Here is an 18,038-nt window from a genome sequence, read left to right on the forward strand (position 1 = left end):
GCTTTCTTTAATCCCAAACTCTTTCTTTTGATTTTTGTCGGTTTCAACTAACGAGTTGAATGCTGAATTGCTGATGGTACTATATATTAATGTGCTTGTTCTCAACAGTTCACAACTAATGGAATCCTAACACTATAGGTCGTCGGAAAAAACACTTTTAGTCGGAAAAGTCACATTGTTTTCTTTGTTTGATTCATTTTGGTTAATAAGTAATAACCAACATAAAATTTGGGCTAAATTTTTTACTTATTAAATATGCATGAAATGGAGATATAGATGTAAATATATAAAATGGTGGTAAGAGCATTCTCATCTCATTCTCTATAATTATGTGTGGGAAGTTTGCAAATTATAGGGTGAGGTTGTGAGTGATTGTGAGTGTAAATTATAGGGTGAAGAGAGAAATGTAGTGATTTTTTGTAACTTTGGGGTAACATTTAGGGAAACATTGTTTTTTGTAAATTATTTTTTTATATTTGTTGGATTGGTTGTGAGTAGAGAAGAGAGAAAACTGTAATGATAAAGGTATAAAAAATACAATATTATTTAATTGAACAAAAGAGAGAAATGTAGTGTTTTTTTATTGTAATTATAGAGATAAAGATGGAGAACGGGTTGAGAATTCTCTAAAACATGAAATAGATGTATAAAAGCTAGAAGTGTATGAAAATATGATTGGTTCGATTAATTTCAGTTGACCAATAGTACAAAAATAATCTATAATCAATTAATTTTGGTGCGGTTTCGTCGATTTTCAGATCGGTTAGCGATTCGGTTATTACTCACCGTTCAACTGGCATGTTTAACTTTCATTATACATTTTCATGATCACTAGCACGTTTAACTTTCATTATTGTGGTTGGGAGCAATAGTCTAGTAGGGAATTAACCTTGCATGCCCCCTAATGAAAGATCAAAATGATAATGATCCATGCTGACTTATAATACTCATAACTTTTAATTTTGTTAATAATAACAATCTCAGTCTGACGGAAATGTAGCTCTTGTATGCCTTTAATGAACATATATAGTACTGATTTTACACAATTCAAAATGTTGGATATTGTTTTGAAATGTCATAAATGAAAAATTAGATAGCAAGTGGGGTTATTTTTTTCGTTAGATTAGACAATGAAAATAAAGTTACGGGTGTCATTAGTCACATTATCGACTGTTAGTTAGAATCCAAATTATTAAAATCCAATCTGTCTTTTAAATTTAGCTGTAAAAGTTCATTACCTTACCCACCAATACAATGTGTGTACACACGCGCGTGTGTATATATAGGTGTAAGAAAGCTAGCCAATGGCACACTTGGGAGAAAGCAATTTGTACACAAATGAAATCCATTGTTCTTGGGTTCTTGTTTCTTAATTTGATGCAATTATTCTTGTATACATGCTACTCTTTATTGCTAGTTATGACATGAAACCAGACTATTAATGTCCATTTTAGAAGCTATCAAGTTAAAGATTTCACTGGTTTGGTTTGAATGAAATTTAAACATGATCCATAAACTTAAAAGAAGGTAGGTCTCATAAATGAGAACATTTATAGTTGACCTATATTGTACTTAACATGGACCCCAATTTTTTCTAAAATATCAGTTCTTTCTTTCATTTTTCCAATCATGAATACATGTTCCTTCAAGAACATCACACTTCTAGAAATACTTGCAACCAATTGTTTTTAATTTGCCACACTTTTTAGGGGTTAAACAAGCAAGTCATTTTCATCAATGTATATTAGATCTTCAAGTCAATAAATTTTGGGACCATTGTCATTAAAGCATAGATAAATAAAACTAAAATGTCAATAATGTTTTATTATTAATTTTGTTATATCTTATTGAAATTTATATATATACTTTTTTCTGTTTTTAAGTTGTAAATTATTAAATTTGATAGCTTTTACTTGCAAATGATTTATAAAAATGCATTTGAATAGTTTGTGACTAAATTGATGACATAAAATAGATGTGAATTTTTTATCAGTAAGCACGAATATTTTTATGATTATGGCTACTTCTAATAGCTCGTACTTGACGGAAAGATAAAGGACACTGTACGTATAGAAACTAAACTATAAAGGACAATTAAAACGCAACACATGAAATTCGATCAAATCATAAAGGATGAAAAATGCAATTCACTCAAAAGTTTAAGTGTTTACTTAGCATCCACATTTTTAATATAATACCTTCATCTAATAAAGCATCTATGTTTGATTCATTAATTTTATGAAGATGTGATGTAAAAGTATGGGAATTAATGTGAATATGATGGTTTGACACTTTAGCTCATTCTCATTGAGATGTAACACTCTAATGAATCTACTAAAGTGATTGATCATATTAAATTTACTTAAAAAAAGGTCAAAGATTCTAGCGAGGTAAAACCGACTTTGCTAATGTTGGTTGAAGAATTAGAATAATAAAAGATAATAATTATGTACATGTAATTAATTATAAGTGTTAGTTTGTTACTTTGTTATTTTAAAGTTTGTATTTGAATGTTAGTTTATCTTCTAGAGGTTTACTTAGAAACTTGGATAGCAAGGTTTAGTTGGTTTAATTAGGGCTTATCGCATGTCTTGCGACGATTTAAGTTCAGGGTCCGAGCTTAAGGTTAGTCATGTTAACAAAAATTACAACACATGGTCTACATGCATGTGTGTACTTGCAAAGACAAGACCTGTGGGAGGTTGTTAATGAGTCATAGACAACACCACAAAGAAAAGATGTGAACGGGACCATACACACGTGGAGGATTAATGTTGGGAAAGCGAGGTTCATCTTGAAGACCACAGTTGTAATATCCGAATTTTTCAAATAATAATTATAATAGCTAAATTTTATGATAATAAAATAAGATGATTATTTAAATGATTATGGTTTAATGGAAATTGTATTGAATTTAGAATTTCGTTGGGAACTCAAATTTGATATGTAATCAAATGGTATTAGAGGTAAGATAATATATATACGTGGGTTAACTTGTTAACGATATATATATATATATACATATATATATATTATCACTTATGATTTGAGTAAAGATACCATTAAATAGAATTTGAATATTATTATTGTAGTATATCGTTGCAAACTCATATAAATAAACAATTTAAATAAATAGATAGATAATAAGCACACCTAATCCTAAAATTTCAAGATATAATTTTTGAACTAGTCTTATCACCTCCAAGTACATCATTAATTAAAAGTGTTAGTATCTCGTAAATGGGTAGAACGTTAATGAAATATAAGCTAAACTTTTTAACATAAATACTATTTTAACATACACATGAGTAATAATAACCAAAAGTAAAAGGTTACTTAAAACAAACACTAAAGTAAAATGTTTGCTAAGTAAATGTGGAAATAAATTATGAAACAAAGTAGAGGGACCATTATTGCCTTTTCGTGAAAACCAGTTTGAAGAACACATGATCTGCATCTCTTCACAGCCGACTTACATAAGGCTATCTCAACAAACCATACGGCTATATCGGGATTTGATTTTGTTTCAAATTCGTTAATATAGATACATACGATAACAATTCCAAGGAATGTTCATTGATTAAAAATCCAATAAATCTTAATCTTTCCCTGCCGTCAACACCACCACCGTAATCCCTACAACTCGCCGGAGAAACGTGGGCACCGCAGCCACCTCGAGTTCTCGCTGACTCCGCGGGTAGTCACACACCACCGTTCGCCTCCGCTCTCTGTGTTTCCGCATTAAGCCGCTATGTACCGCCACCGTGAATCCCCCACCTTGAAGGTAACAGCCTACTCTTTGATAAATCGTTCGTTTGGTTGAATATGGTTCTTAAAATTTTGATCGATTAGTTTCCGGCGACTAAGATGTTAAATTGGAATTCGATTTTGTTGAAGAAAATGTTTTTGTCATTCAAGAGTTTTGTCAGTTTCCGTGCTTCACGGCATGCTTGCTTATAAGAATATACAAAATATGGTAAGTGTTTAAAAGTCAAGCTCTTGACGTAGGACTAAATGCTTCATAAATAAAATATAATATTTAAATATAAAAAGTATGAGGAAACTCTATGTTCATGATCAATTTGATAGTCTTTGTATAACCATAAAAGTTTATTATTTAATAACTATAATAAATAAACAAAAAGGAAAGAAAGTCCATGTTGTCGGAAACCTAATAGTCACCCAATCATACAACTGAATTTAGTTATGTATGGTTTATGTGAACCGTAATTAAATTGTAGGTTCTCTTTGCTGTTAAAGACAAATTGAGTTGTTTTGTCTTTCTAACTAAGGTACGGTTTCTGTTTTTGTTTTCTCTTAGTATTAATTATATTCTGTTACTTGGTAGTACGGAATCTGTTATCGTTTACTCTTAGTATTATATATACATTCCGTTACTTCGTAGTACGGATTCTGTTTCTTGTTACTTCATAGTACGGTTTCTGTTTTTGTTTTCTCTTAGTATTAATTATATTCTGTTACTTGGTAGTACGGAATCTGTTATCGTTTACTCTTAGTATTATATATACATTCCGTTACTTCGTAGTACGGATTCTGTTTCTTGTTACTTCATAGTACGGTTTCTGTTTTTGTTTTCTCTTAGTATTAATTATATTCTGTTACTTGGTAGTACGGAATCTGTTATCGTTTACTCTTAGTATTATATATACATTCAGTTACTTCGTAGTACGGATTCTGTTTCTTGTTACTTCATAGTACGGTTTCTGTTTTTGTTACTCTTAGTATTAATTATATTCTGTTACTTGGTAGTACGGTTTCTGGTTTCTTTCTCTAATAGTATTAATTATATTCCGTTACTTCGAAGTGCGGCTTTTGTTCTCGTTTACTAATAGTATTGAATCTATTCCGTTACTTTGTAGTACGGATTTTCGTTACGTGTCGGTTATATTTTGAGTTCAGTTATTTTATATAATATATTTTAGTTATATGTTTTTAGTTTTAGTACTCTGTTACCCGAGCATTTCTGACTTGTCGTTGGGGCGTCAACGACATGGCACTTATCGTGACAGTGCGTAATCAAAGTTCACGGCGTCTCTGAAAGTACTCATGTAGTACCTTGGCCACTTAGAGGCGTATAGATCGATCTTAGCTCCGACTCCTGACTCCTGACTCCTGACTTCTGTTTGAGATGGAACAATGTGTGCACGCCACCCACACCGTCTCTTTGGTGCATGGACTAGCTAGCTGTGTACCCCTCTGTTTAGGCTCTGGGTGCTTCCGTATTACACGACCTATTTATTTTAACATCATCGTCGTGTATTTTAGTAATTATATTTTGTTTCGCTATATTTCTGGTCCGTTTTGATATGTGTATATGCATTTGATTAAATTTGAGTATATTCATATTACGTCCCGATCGTGTATCGGATTATGTTTCGCATTTAATTATAGTTCAGTTAAATGTTACACGTTATATGTTACACGTCACACATTATATGTTACAAGTTATATGTTTCTGGCTCTGGGTGTTTTTGTTATAGTTCTGATATATTTCCGCATGCGTTTGACCATGTTCTGGCCAAGTGTCGGATCATACATTCGAATTTTATTAAGTATATGTTTAGGTAAAAAGGGTTGGTTTCGAGTTTGAATTGAAGTTCGTATATTTATTCTCTTACGTCTGTCCTTACCTATACTATTGTTCTTTCCGTTACTGGGCAATTTTTGGCTCAGCCGTGTTTTCTTGTTTTGTTTTTCTTATTTTGTTTTCAGGTAATCGGGATTCTGGGAATTTAGTGATGAGAGATAAAAAAATGAAGTTCAAGCTTCTAAAAGTTAATTCATTTTGTTTAATAATATGACGTAGGTTGCATTAATTTTTGTTGTATTTTGGATTGTGGCGTTGATTTGATATCTGTAATAGTAACACGTTAGCCTGTTCCGGGTTGGGGTGTTACAGTTATGGTATCAGAGCTAAGGCTCTTTCCTGTAGAAAACATTAACTTTAAAACTTTACCGTAGAAAACATTTATCTTAAAACTTAAACATGTGAGGTAATATGGGTAGACGTCGGGGTAGTGTTACTTTTCTATTTTCTTGCTCATGATTTTGTGATTTTTAAATTTAAGAGTACAAGATCGCTCTAATATTGACCGTACGTTGACATTTATTTCACTTAATGACTTTCTCGTTTATAATAAGTTAAGTGCTTCTACCGCTGTTTTCGCTTACTCTCTACCAAAGAAAACAATGACTTCCGAAGACAATGTTCAACACAGTTGATGAGATCATGATTTGAGTTACTCCTCTATGCTCCATTCAGACTTTGCTATTACATATGACATCAGACGTTTCCGAAACACTTATACTTTTGAATAGATGCGACACTTAGTATTAGTAAGCACGCATAAGAATTTGGACATCGTTTCTTAATTAGTTTTTCATCACGTCTATTTTTTTTTTTTTTAAAAAAAAAAAAAAAGGTTAACCTTGTTTTAAGATGCATAATGGAAGGACAGTTAGGACGCGGTCGTAAGGTAAATTGACGATTATGGTCGCGAACGTAATCGTGAATTTACAGGTACGTATGTGTGCTACTAAAATCCCATTGTGCCGATAAATGTTTCTCTAATACTCTAATATGACATCCTAAGTTTTCACTATTCTGTGCTAGTGTTACGTGCCTTTTGTTATTTATTTAATTAACTATATACGAGTTAAGAAATTTATATTAACATTCAAGACGTGTGTTTGAATTTTTATATTTAAGTCTTGGGTTTTTCAAAGTGTCTGATTGGCTACTACTTGTTCAACTTATGCGTCAGTTAATTGTTTTTAGATTTAGCTATTGAGTGCATGCTAATGTCTTTATTTACCATTTTTTTTATTAGTCATCTTAAATGTATTAAAATAAATTTTCCGTTTTCAAAAAAAAAAAAAAAAAAAAAAATCATTATGTTTCTCCTAATCCGTGAAGTCTAAAGTTTCATTTTGAATTTGTTTTTTTTATGTTATTTCATTTATGCTTAATTATTTTAGCTTAATTATTAATTTCGAGGTCGAAATTTTTTTTAGAAGGGTAGAACTGTAATACTCAGACATTCATAGGATATATACTTAATAATTCAGTATTATTCTCACGACTAGGTATCCTTCTCTAGCCATTAGTTATTCAATTTTATTTGTTACATTGTCAGTTATTTGTCTCCAATAAGCCATCGCTTCCAAATACCTCTAAATCCCAGTTTCATCTATTCTACCAAAACTCTTATGGTTTGGTGTGTTTAATTTTTCGATGTTCGAAACAGTGAAAAATTAAATTCTGTTATGTATTTGTTACATCTAAAATTTATTTTCATTAATTATATATATCAAATTTCGAGGACGAAATTTATTTTAAGGAAGGAAGAATTGTAATATCCGAATTTTCAGATAATAATTATAATAGCTAAATTTTATGATAATAAAATAAGATGATTATTTAAATGATTATGGTTTAATGGAAATTGTATTGAATTTAGAATTTCGTTGGGAACTCAAATTTGATATGTAATCAAATGGTATTAGAGGTAAGATAATATATATACGTGGGTTAACTTGTTAACGATATATATATATATATATACATATATATATATTATCACTTATGATTTGAGTAAAGATACCATTAAGTAGAATTTGAATATTATTATTGTAGTATATCGTTGCAAACTCATATAAATAAACAATTTAAATAAATAGATAGATAATAAGCACACCTAATCCTAAAATTTCAAGATATAATTTTTGAACTAGTCTTATCACCTCCAAGTACATCATTAATTAAAAGTGTTAGTATCTCGTAAATGGGTAGAACGTTAATGAAATATAAGCTAAACTTTTTAACATAAATACTATTTTAACATACACATGAGTAATAATAACCAAAAGTAAAAGGTTACTTAAAACAAACACTAAAGTAAAATGTTTGCTAAGTAAATGTGGAAATAAATTATGAAACAAAGTAGAGGGACCATTATTGCCTTTTCGTGAAAACCAGTTTGAAGAACACATGATCTGCATCTCTTCACAGCCGACTTACGTAAGGCTATCTCAACAAACCATACGGCTATATCGGGATTTGATTTTGTTTCAAATTCGTTAATATAGATACATACGATAACAATTCCAAGGAATGTTCATTGATTAAAAATCCAATAAATCTTAATCTTTCCCTGCCGTCAACACCACCACCGTAATCCCTACAACTCGCCGGAGAAACGTGGGCACCGCAGCCACCTCGAGTTCTCGCTGACTCCGCGGGTAGTCACACACCACCGTTCGCCTCCGCTCTCTGTGTTTCCGCATTAAGCCGCTATGTACCGCCACCGTGAATCCCCCACCTTGAAGGTAACAGCCTACTCTTTGATAAATCGTTCGTTTGGTTGAATATGGTTCTTAAAATTTTGATCGATTAGTTTCCGGCGACTAAGATGTTAAATTGGAATTCGATTTTGTTGAAGAAAATGTTTTTGTCATTCAAGAGTTTTGTCAGTTTCCGTGCTTCACGGCATGCTTGCTTATAAGAATATACAAAATATGTTAAGTGTTTAAAAGTCAAGCTCTTGACGTAGGACTAAATGCTTCATAAATAAAATATAATATTTAAATATAAAAAGTATGAGGAAACTCTATGTTCATGATCAATTTGATAGTCTTTGTATAACCATAAAAGTTTATTATTTAATAACTATAATAAATAAACAAAAAGGAAAGAAAGTCCATGTTGTCGGAAACCTAATAGTCACCCAATCATACAACTGAATTTAGTTATGTATGGTTTATGTGAACCGTAATTAAATTGTAGGTTCTCTTTGCTGTTAAAGACAAATTGAGTTGTTTTGTCTTTCTAACTAAGGTACGGTTTCTGTTTTTGTTTTCTCTTAGTATTAATTATATTCTGTTACTTGGTAGTACGGAATCTGTTATCGTTTACTCTTAGTATTATATATACATTCCGTTACTTCGTAGTACGGATTCTGTTTCTTGTTACTTCATAGTACGGTTTCTGTTTTTGTTTTCTCTTAGTATTAATTATATTCTGTTACTTGGTAGTACGGAATCTGTTATCGTTTACTCTTAGTATTATATATACATTCCGTTACTTCGTAGTACGGATTCTGTTTCTTGTTACTTCATAGTACGGTTTCTGTTTTTGTTTTCTCTTAGTATTAATTATATTCTGTTACTTGGTAGTACGGAATCTGTTATCGTTTACTCTTAGTATTATATATACATTCAGTTACTTCGTAGTACGGATTCTGTTTCTTGTTACTTCATAGTACGGTTTCTGTTTTTGTTACTCTTAGTATTAATTATATTCTGTTACTTGGTAGTACGGTTTCTGGTTTCTTTCTCTAATAGTATTAATTATATTCCGTTACTTCGAAGTGCGGCTTTTGTTCTCGTTTACTAATAGTATTGAATCTATTCCGTTACTTTGTAGTACGGATTTTCGTTACGTGTCGGTTATATTTTGAGTTCAGTTATTTTATATAATATATTTTAGTTATATGTTTTTAGTTTTAGTACTCTGTTACCCGAGCATTTCTGACTTGTCGTTGGGGCGTCAACGACATGGCACTTATCGTGACAGTGCGTAATCAAAGTTCACGGCGTCTCTGAAAGTACTCATGTAGTACCTTGGCCACTTAGAGGCGTATAGATCGATCTTAGCTCCGACTCCTGACTCCTGACTCCTGACTTCTGTTTGAGATGGAACAATGTGTGCACGCCACCCACACCGTCTCTTTGGTGCATGGACTAGCTAGCTGTGTACCCCTCTGTTTAGGCTCTGGGTGCTTCCGTATTACACGACCTATTTATTTTAACATCATCGTCGTGTATTTTAGTAATTATATTTTGTTTCGCTATATTTCTGGTCCGTTTTGATATGTGTATATGCATTTGATTAAATTTGAGTATATTCATATTACGTCCCGATCGTGTATCGGATTATGTTTCGCATTTAATTATAGTTCAGTTAAATGTTACACGTTATATGTTACACGTCACACATTATATGTTACAAGTTATATGTTTCTGGCTCTGGGTGTTTTTGTTATAGTTCTGATATATTTCCGCATGCGTTTGACCATGTTCTGGCCAAGTGTCGGATCATACATCCGAATTTTATTAAGTATATGTTTAGGTAAAAAGGGTTGGTTTCGAGTTTGAATTGAAGTTCGTATATTTATTCTCTTACGTCTGTCCTTACCTATACTATTGTTCTTTCCGTTACTGGGCAATTTTTGGCTCAGCCGTGTTTTCTTGTTTTGTTTTTCTTATTTTGTTTTCAGGTAATCGGGATTCTGGGAATTTAGTGATGAGAGATAAAAAAATGAAGTTCAAGCTTCTAAAAGTTAATTCATTTTGTTTAATAATATGACGTAGGTTGCATTAATTTTTGTTGTATTTTGGATTGTGGCGTTGATTTGATATCTGTAATAGTAACACGTTAGCCTGTTCCGGGTTGGGGTGTTACAACAGTGGTAGACATGCTAGAGTAATTTCGAGAGACGGAAATTTCTAACATAGTTTGTGATATTTTAGCCTAACTCGACAATGCTAAATTGCAATTTTTGGAGAACGAGTTGTTCCTGATGACTCAACGACATTTGACAATTCCACGACACTTTCATAAGGTCAAGATGTGTTGGAAGATTGGTGAGTTAGACGAGTAAGCTAGGGTTAGTGATTCAATATTGAAATGAATCATTATCCATGGTCTAAAACCAAAGTTTCGTAGCTTTGTAGCGATGGTTCAAGGATAGATGAACCAACAGTCACTTATAGAGTTAGGAAACCTGCCATCGAGTTTAGAAGTGTTAGCAAAGCAGATGAGTCGAGTATGAATCTTCAGTCCTTTAAAGACCGAAACTGCAAAAGCCTCTTATGTAGAGGCAAAGGAAGGTATTGGTCAAACAACATAAGCCAAAGGAGTTATGACGACCGATCTAAGAAACAAGACTATCAAAACAACAATCACGAAACAAGCAAGGAGAGTTGGTCATCTTATGAGGAAGATCAAAGTAACAACAATAAATCAAGATCAAGTAGTAAAAGTGTTATAAATGTGGACGTGAGGGACACAATGACACATATGGCTAGAGAATGTTTTTTACAAGTAAACTTATTAAATGATCTTAAACATAAAATGTGAAATAAGTTTGATGTAGAATATATGTGGTCCATTGATACAAAAGAAATAGGAAAAAAAATTAAGGTCAACAAGAGATTTTACATACAATTGACTTGATACTAATTATAGTTTAGCAGCTATATATTTGATTGTACTTATATTAACTTTATTATGTTTGAATCATTTCATGTGCTACAAAAATAATCAACATCCATGTGTTTTATAATTCTTTTTAACGGTGTTTTAAACTACTCCAAATACTCGAGTGAATCATTCCAACAACGTTAACAAAAAGTTGTATACATAGCCTCCACATAGATACTAATCGAGTTACTAATAATATTTTTTTTTAAATCATAGATACGTTAATTTTAAACAAGCTCAAGAACTTTAATAGATCAATGTTTGTCGAAAATATCTATATCAAACAAATAGAAAATTCTTTTAATTTTTTTTTTAAACTCACAAGGTCTTTCTTATCCCTAATACAAATCTCAGCCTTTTACCATCCACTTAATATCTAATGGGGAGGGGGTGGTGCAAAGCTCCTCACACATCACCTCCAATGATGGTGTGCCACATCATCAACCTCAAATTCATCACGTGATATGGATTTTTATTAGGGGTGGTGGTGTGGTGGCTATCACCCATCACTTGCTCCCTCCCAATGGCTCCCTCCCATTCTTAACGGATGCCTCTTCTCGATAAACACCCATCACTTGCGTGATGGCTATCACGCAAACATACCCTATCACGCGTGACAAACGATCGGCGGCGGTGTTCACTTAGCCATCACGCGTGATGGGAGCCTCCTCACGTAGTGCCCCGCCCCCTCTAAGTATTAACAATATCATATATGATTTCATGAAATTCATGGTGTTATGCCATATTATTTCCTATTTTCGTGAAACTCACATAAATATAATATTATTTCATTAAAATATTTTATTTTGCAACATAGTGGATGGACCCGTGCTCTCTCGTAGAGGTGCAGAGCTACTCGAGATCGGCTCGTTAAAAAGCTCGAACGAGATGAGCTTAATCGAGCCCGAGCCCGAGCTCAAGCCTAAAAGTAAGCTCGTTTACTAAATAAGCCCGAGCCCGAGCTTCACTTATCGAGCTCGAGCCAGCTCTCGAGCCTTAACGAGCCTGCCATTTATATATTTTTTTAAAATACATATTTAATAGCTATTAATATATATATATTATGTTATAAAACAATATAAAAATAACTATATTATTTAATAAATAACTTATAAAAGGTAAACGAGCTGAGCCCGAGTTTAAAAAATCTACTCACGAGCCGAGCTCGAGCTTTGGAAATAGAGCTCGAAACGAGCCGAGCTCGAGCTCAAGCTCTATGTAAGTTAAATGAGCCGAGCTCGAGCTTGATCGAACTCGGGCTCGGCTCGTTTGCACCCTAGGTGTGCTATAAATCATAAAAAGAAAACGAATCGAAATCGTAAAAATCAAACTAAACAAAAATTAACGCTTTTGGTTTTATAAAAACCAAACCAAATTTCTAGTTTTTTATATTCTTTTATTTTAAGTAAATTATTAGAATTAATAATTATGTAACTCAAATATTTGTAAAAGATGTATAATAATCGATTATAATTTAAAAACTATTTATAGATTATTTTTTGTTCAACTTCTTTTCTATCTAGAATTTTCAAGCTCAAAATGACATAAACAAAATCTGAAAAAACCGAAACTGAACAATTTAAAAATTCAAAAATCGAAGTTTGGGTTTTTGTCTGGTTATCATTTTATTTATTATTTATATTTGTGAAACCAATACAGACGCCCCGAAACTGTAAAGACTAAAGATACACGAATATGAATTTATTATTAAGAGAGATTTGTATACACATTTGACCATCACAATCGTTATTTGTTTTTATTTTTCTTATCGAATATGGAAGCACGTGAGGGTGGGACGAGGTGAGGCATCCCATGTTGTTCCTATTATTGGGGTACACTTCGTCACATTATAGCCCTTTGAATCCCACACCATCAATGACAGATAAAGATAACTCAACCTATATAAAAATCTTCAAACTTATGATTATCACCTATGATTGCATGTAATGTAAAGTTTGGATAAGTTTAATTTTAGGGATAATTCCCAAAATAGTCCAAAATAGGAGAGAGAAGACCAAATTAGTTCAAAAGTGATTTTAATTACCAAACTAATCGAGAACGTGAGATTGAGAATAGTGACGTGAGTTTTCTTAACCAGTCACAGATTGACACGTGTAAAGGTGACGTGAAAGTTACAACCAAATCTGTCTGAGCCGATAGTTTTCAAGCCAAAAGCATCTTCTGAAAAACCATGGTTTTCGAAAGAAAGTTAGCGGCCCCGTGAGTTCTCAAAAAACACCGAAATTCGCGTTTTTTTGAATTCCGTCGCCTCCGACGCATTTCGGGTGAATTTTGTCTACTTCGTGAAATTTTGAAAAAGTTGGAAAAAAGGATTTTTTTGCAGTGAAGATTGTCTTGTCCGATGAACTTCAAGAAAGTTAAAAAAACGATAAATGTACAAATTTAAAAAAAAAAACGATAATTTACATATGAATTTTATCTCCTCCGTTAATTTTCATAAAATTTTTTTATAAATCCGAATAATGTGTATTTTAAGCTTGTTATGTTATGCATTCCTTTATATGTTGTTCCATTTCAACAAAATTTCTTGTAATACAATGAAATTTAAGAGAGGTGATAGGATTGAAGTTGTTGATATGGGTTCCAGTTTGTAGGTTCGTTTTATGATGGCAACATAGTGTCACGGGTTGGGAAGAAGGCCTACATCGTTCAGTTCCGTACCCTGCTTGAAGATGATTAGCCGGGGTTTCTTAGAGAGTTTGTGACAACTTGGGCCTAATTCTCACGGAAAAGATATTATTATACAAAAAACCATCGGATTCAAAATATTTGTAAAAAAAGTCATCGGATCTTACAACGTGGCCCAATTGTCACGAAAAAGATAAGTTTCATATTAAAACCATCGAAAAAGATGAATTAAATATCAAAACTTATCGGATCTGACAACACTCATTTCAATGCAAAAAAACATGAGTTTAATATCAAAATTAATCTTTTTCTGACAACTATTCTTTTTATGCAAAAAAAGATAACTTTCAACTAAAAACCATCGAAATTAAATATTTTGTAACAAAATTTATCTTTTCTGACAACTATTCTTTTTATGCAAAAAACGATGAAATTCACCTCAAATGCGTCGGAGGCGACAAAATTCAAAAAAACGCAAGACCGATTACTTTTGAAAACTCACGGAGCCGCTAACTTTCTTTCGAAAACCATGGTTTTTCAGAATATGCTTTTGGCTAGAAAACTATCGGCTCAGACAGATTTCGTTGTAAAATTCACGTTACCTTTACACGTGTTAATTTGTGAGTCGTTAGCAAAACTCACGTCACGATTCTCAATCTCACGTTCCCGATTAGTTTGGTAATTAAAATACTTTTTGATATTTTCGTCTTCTCTCTCCTATTGTGGACTATTTTGGGAATTTTCCCTTAATTTTATCTAGTCATAATAGCAATCAATATATTATAATCACGTATAATTTTGGTACGGAAATTATGCGTTTAAATGTATAAACTATTATAAGCATGGGCGAAGCATAGTGAGGGCAAGGGATGGCCCCGCCCACCCCATGTTTTTTCGTGCAATAGTGTAAATTTAGCTCCCCCCTCCTCGGCATTCTTGTCTAAGCTTTGACACTGATTATAAGTAAACTTATATTACTCTTTCGATATAGAAAATGAGTTTTAATAATCCAAGCAATAGCTTCTTGTCCATAATAATCCATATTGGCAATATGTTTTTTGTGACACCCTTAACCTTTATTTTTAGTACCAAGGACAATACTGCAATAACGGAGAAGCAACGTTGTCTATCCATCATGAACAATTAGATGATTATTATTACGTCCATAATCTTGTAAAGAATCTTGAAACAATATAAATAAAAACTTGCTTAAGTAAATGGGATATGCGTGGATTGACTTGTGATTAATTAAATTTGCCAGTTTGTTGACTTGTTTATGACTTCTTTGATCCATTTATTATGTTGTCATCTCGTTTAACACATTTACAACTTGATTACAACTCGTTTACAATTAGTAACCCCATTTGATGCGTTCAGATTAGTGGGTTGTGTCCTGGTTTCACGATTTTGATTGCGCTCGTGTTAGAAGTAAGTCTCTTAAACAAACAAACAAACATGTGAGTCATGTCATGGTTCTACGATTAAACATGTCAACCCATCGAAAGACGTGATTAGCAATTTAGCACTCAAACTCTGAATACCTCGAATGTGAGGGTATGGTAATTTACCCATCATTTTCTACCTCTTAAATTGTTCATCTTATCTAGCTAACTTCATTCGACAAACATGTCTCCTCATGTCACATCTTGGACGACCATATACACATGACAAGTACAACACATAAATTTGATTAGATCCTTAACAGATATTTAAACCCTGTGAGTTACATATATTTTTCATAACCCTAATTCACATACTAAATTGTGTGTTCTTATCATTGTTTATTATTGGGTGTGTGTCATAAATTTCAATAATAATTGTTAAATGATAATCTTTTTTTTATTATTCGTTGGTTATACCCTATATAAAAATATTAGTTAAGCTAGCTAGTGGTGTGTATTGTTCGGTTCAGTTCGATTTTGAGCTAAAATCGAACCGAAATCTGAGATGCCGGTTATAGATTATTTGGTTTCTGGTTTGTTTCGTGTCGGTTTTGTCTTTTGCGCTTGAAAATTTGACCCTAAAAGAAAACGTTGGCCAAAAATAATTAATTAGTTATTATACATGAGCTAAATTGATTGGTTAAATTGTATATTAAACTATTATAAACTATTTAAACTTTAAAATAAACAATAAAATATATATGTACGGTTCGGTTTCAAAAAAACCTAAAACCAAACTGTTAATTTTTATTTTGGTTCAATGGTTTCGGTTTTAAATAAGTTTTTCGGTTTCATACAACTCTAATTTAGTGAGTTAGTGGCTTGTATATACAAAAAAAATAAAAATATAAAAATGTGACACTTATCACGTGTACATGAAAGATATATAAGTGTTGATGAGGATGAAGGCACATGACGCACACCGTGAATCAGACCACACATTCTTCTTTACAGAGATGGGCCAGACCTTCAACCCAATTTCACATGGCCCGTTGCCTTTATTTGTGTACCCAAATTATTACTTAAAATATCTTACTTACAAAAAAAATTAACTAGGGTTAGGGGTTTGCATAGTGCGGTTCGGTGTGGTTTTGGGCTAAAACCGGACCGAAAACTAAACTTTTGGTTTTTCAATTTTTCAAAATAGTTTGTTTTCGGTTTTTATGGTTTTCGGTTTTCAGGTTCAATTCTGTTTTGAATTCGTTTTTTCTACACGTATTTTGGGCCAAAAAAGTTTGACCCAAGATATTGAATTGGGCTTCGTATTTTAAAAAAGAATAATGATTAACAAAATATTGATTACTTGTGTATAGAATATTAAGAGCTAAAAAAGATGCCTACATTCAAAATTATAAATAAAAATGTCATAAATTCAATAACCACTTGGGCTAGCTCAAGTGGCCAGCCAAATGATGGGTAAGAGCTTGATACCGGTTGGCCTCTCAAGTTCGAATCTTGATGGCGACACGAGTTTTCTATTAGAGTGTCCCTTCCCAGAGAGCTTGCTCTTGTGGGCGGACAACTCCTGTCAAGTGGCAGGGGGCTCGAAATTTTCTCGTGGAACGCCTAGCCAAACTCGGAAGCCAAGCGTGGGCCCGGTTAAGACAACATAGTCTTGGCCCGAGTGGGGCGGTTGGGGCTCTCTCCGAGAGCTATGGCTGATTATTCAACCACTATGAAAGTCACCGTTCAAATATATATATATATATATATATATATATATATATATATATATATATATATATAATATTCAACCAAAGAGTAATTCGACATAAATGATGCACTTTTAATAAAGCAATATTATTTGTTGTATTATCATTAATCACATAAAGAAATAAACAAATAGTTATAGGCCAGTTCGGTTTTAATGATTACGGTTTGGTTCGGTTTGGTTATTACGGGTTTTTTTTCAGTTTTTTGGTTGTTTCGGTTCGGTTTTTTCGGGTATTCTCAAAACACAAAACCGCACCAAAACCAACATTGCGGTTTTTAATAAAACTCAAAACCGAACCGTCGGTTTCTAACTCAGTTTAGTTTTTTCAGTTTTTCCGGTTTCGAATCGGTTTTTTCGGTTTCATGCACACCCCTAAGATTAACCACTATGATTCTCATGCGATGCATCAACAAAAAACCTGTTATCATCGGGTCATCAAAAGACTTGTTTTCTCTACCGATTACAACTAGAGAGTCTAAAAACATTAAATATTAACGTATCGTTGAGAATCAGCCATGGAAATAGGGAAAAGATCGCTACTAGTACGGTATCAAAAATACCAAAATCGGAAGTGAGTAAAAATACAAACTGAACAGCGTACTAGTTATGGTGGTACGGTTTTGGTTCGGAGTTGGTAGTGAAAAACATAGTAAAACTGAGACATACTGAAACAGAATACCATAAAAATGAATACTAGTGTCAGTACCGATGTTCTATGGTTCTGTTCTGGTACCAATATATCAAAACCAAATTTGAGCAAAAACAATGATTATATATTGTACCGATTATGGTGACACGGTACTGGTTCGAAATTGGAATTGAAATATACCAAAATCGACTCATACCGAATACTACAAAAATGAATACCATCATTGGTACCGATGTTATTCAGTCGGTATTGATTTGGTATGATAAGGTACCGGTATTTGTTGAAAAATGTTTGTTCCTA

Source organism: Bidens hawaiensis, unplaced genomic scaffold (assembly GCF_021521415.1).
Source record: "Bidens hawaiensis isolate Kalapana, Puna unplaced genomic scaffold, B.hawaiensis_p1.1 tig00056739_1, whole genome shotgun sequence".
Classification (NCBI taxonomy): Eukaryota; Viridiplantae; Streptophyta; class Magnoliopsida; order Asterales; family Asteraceae; genus Bidens; species Bidens hawaiensis.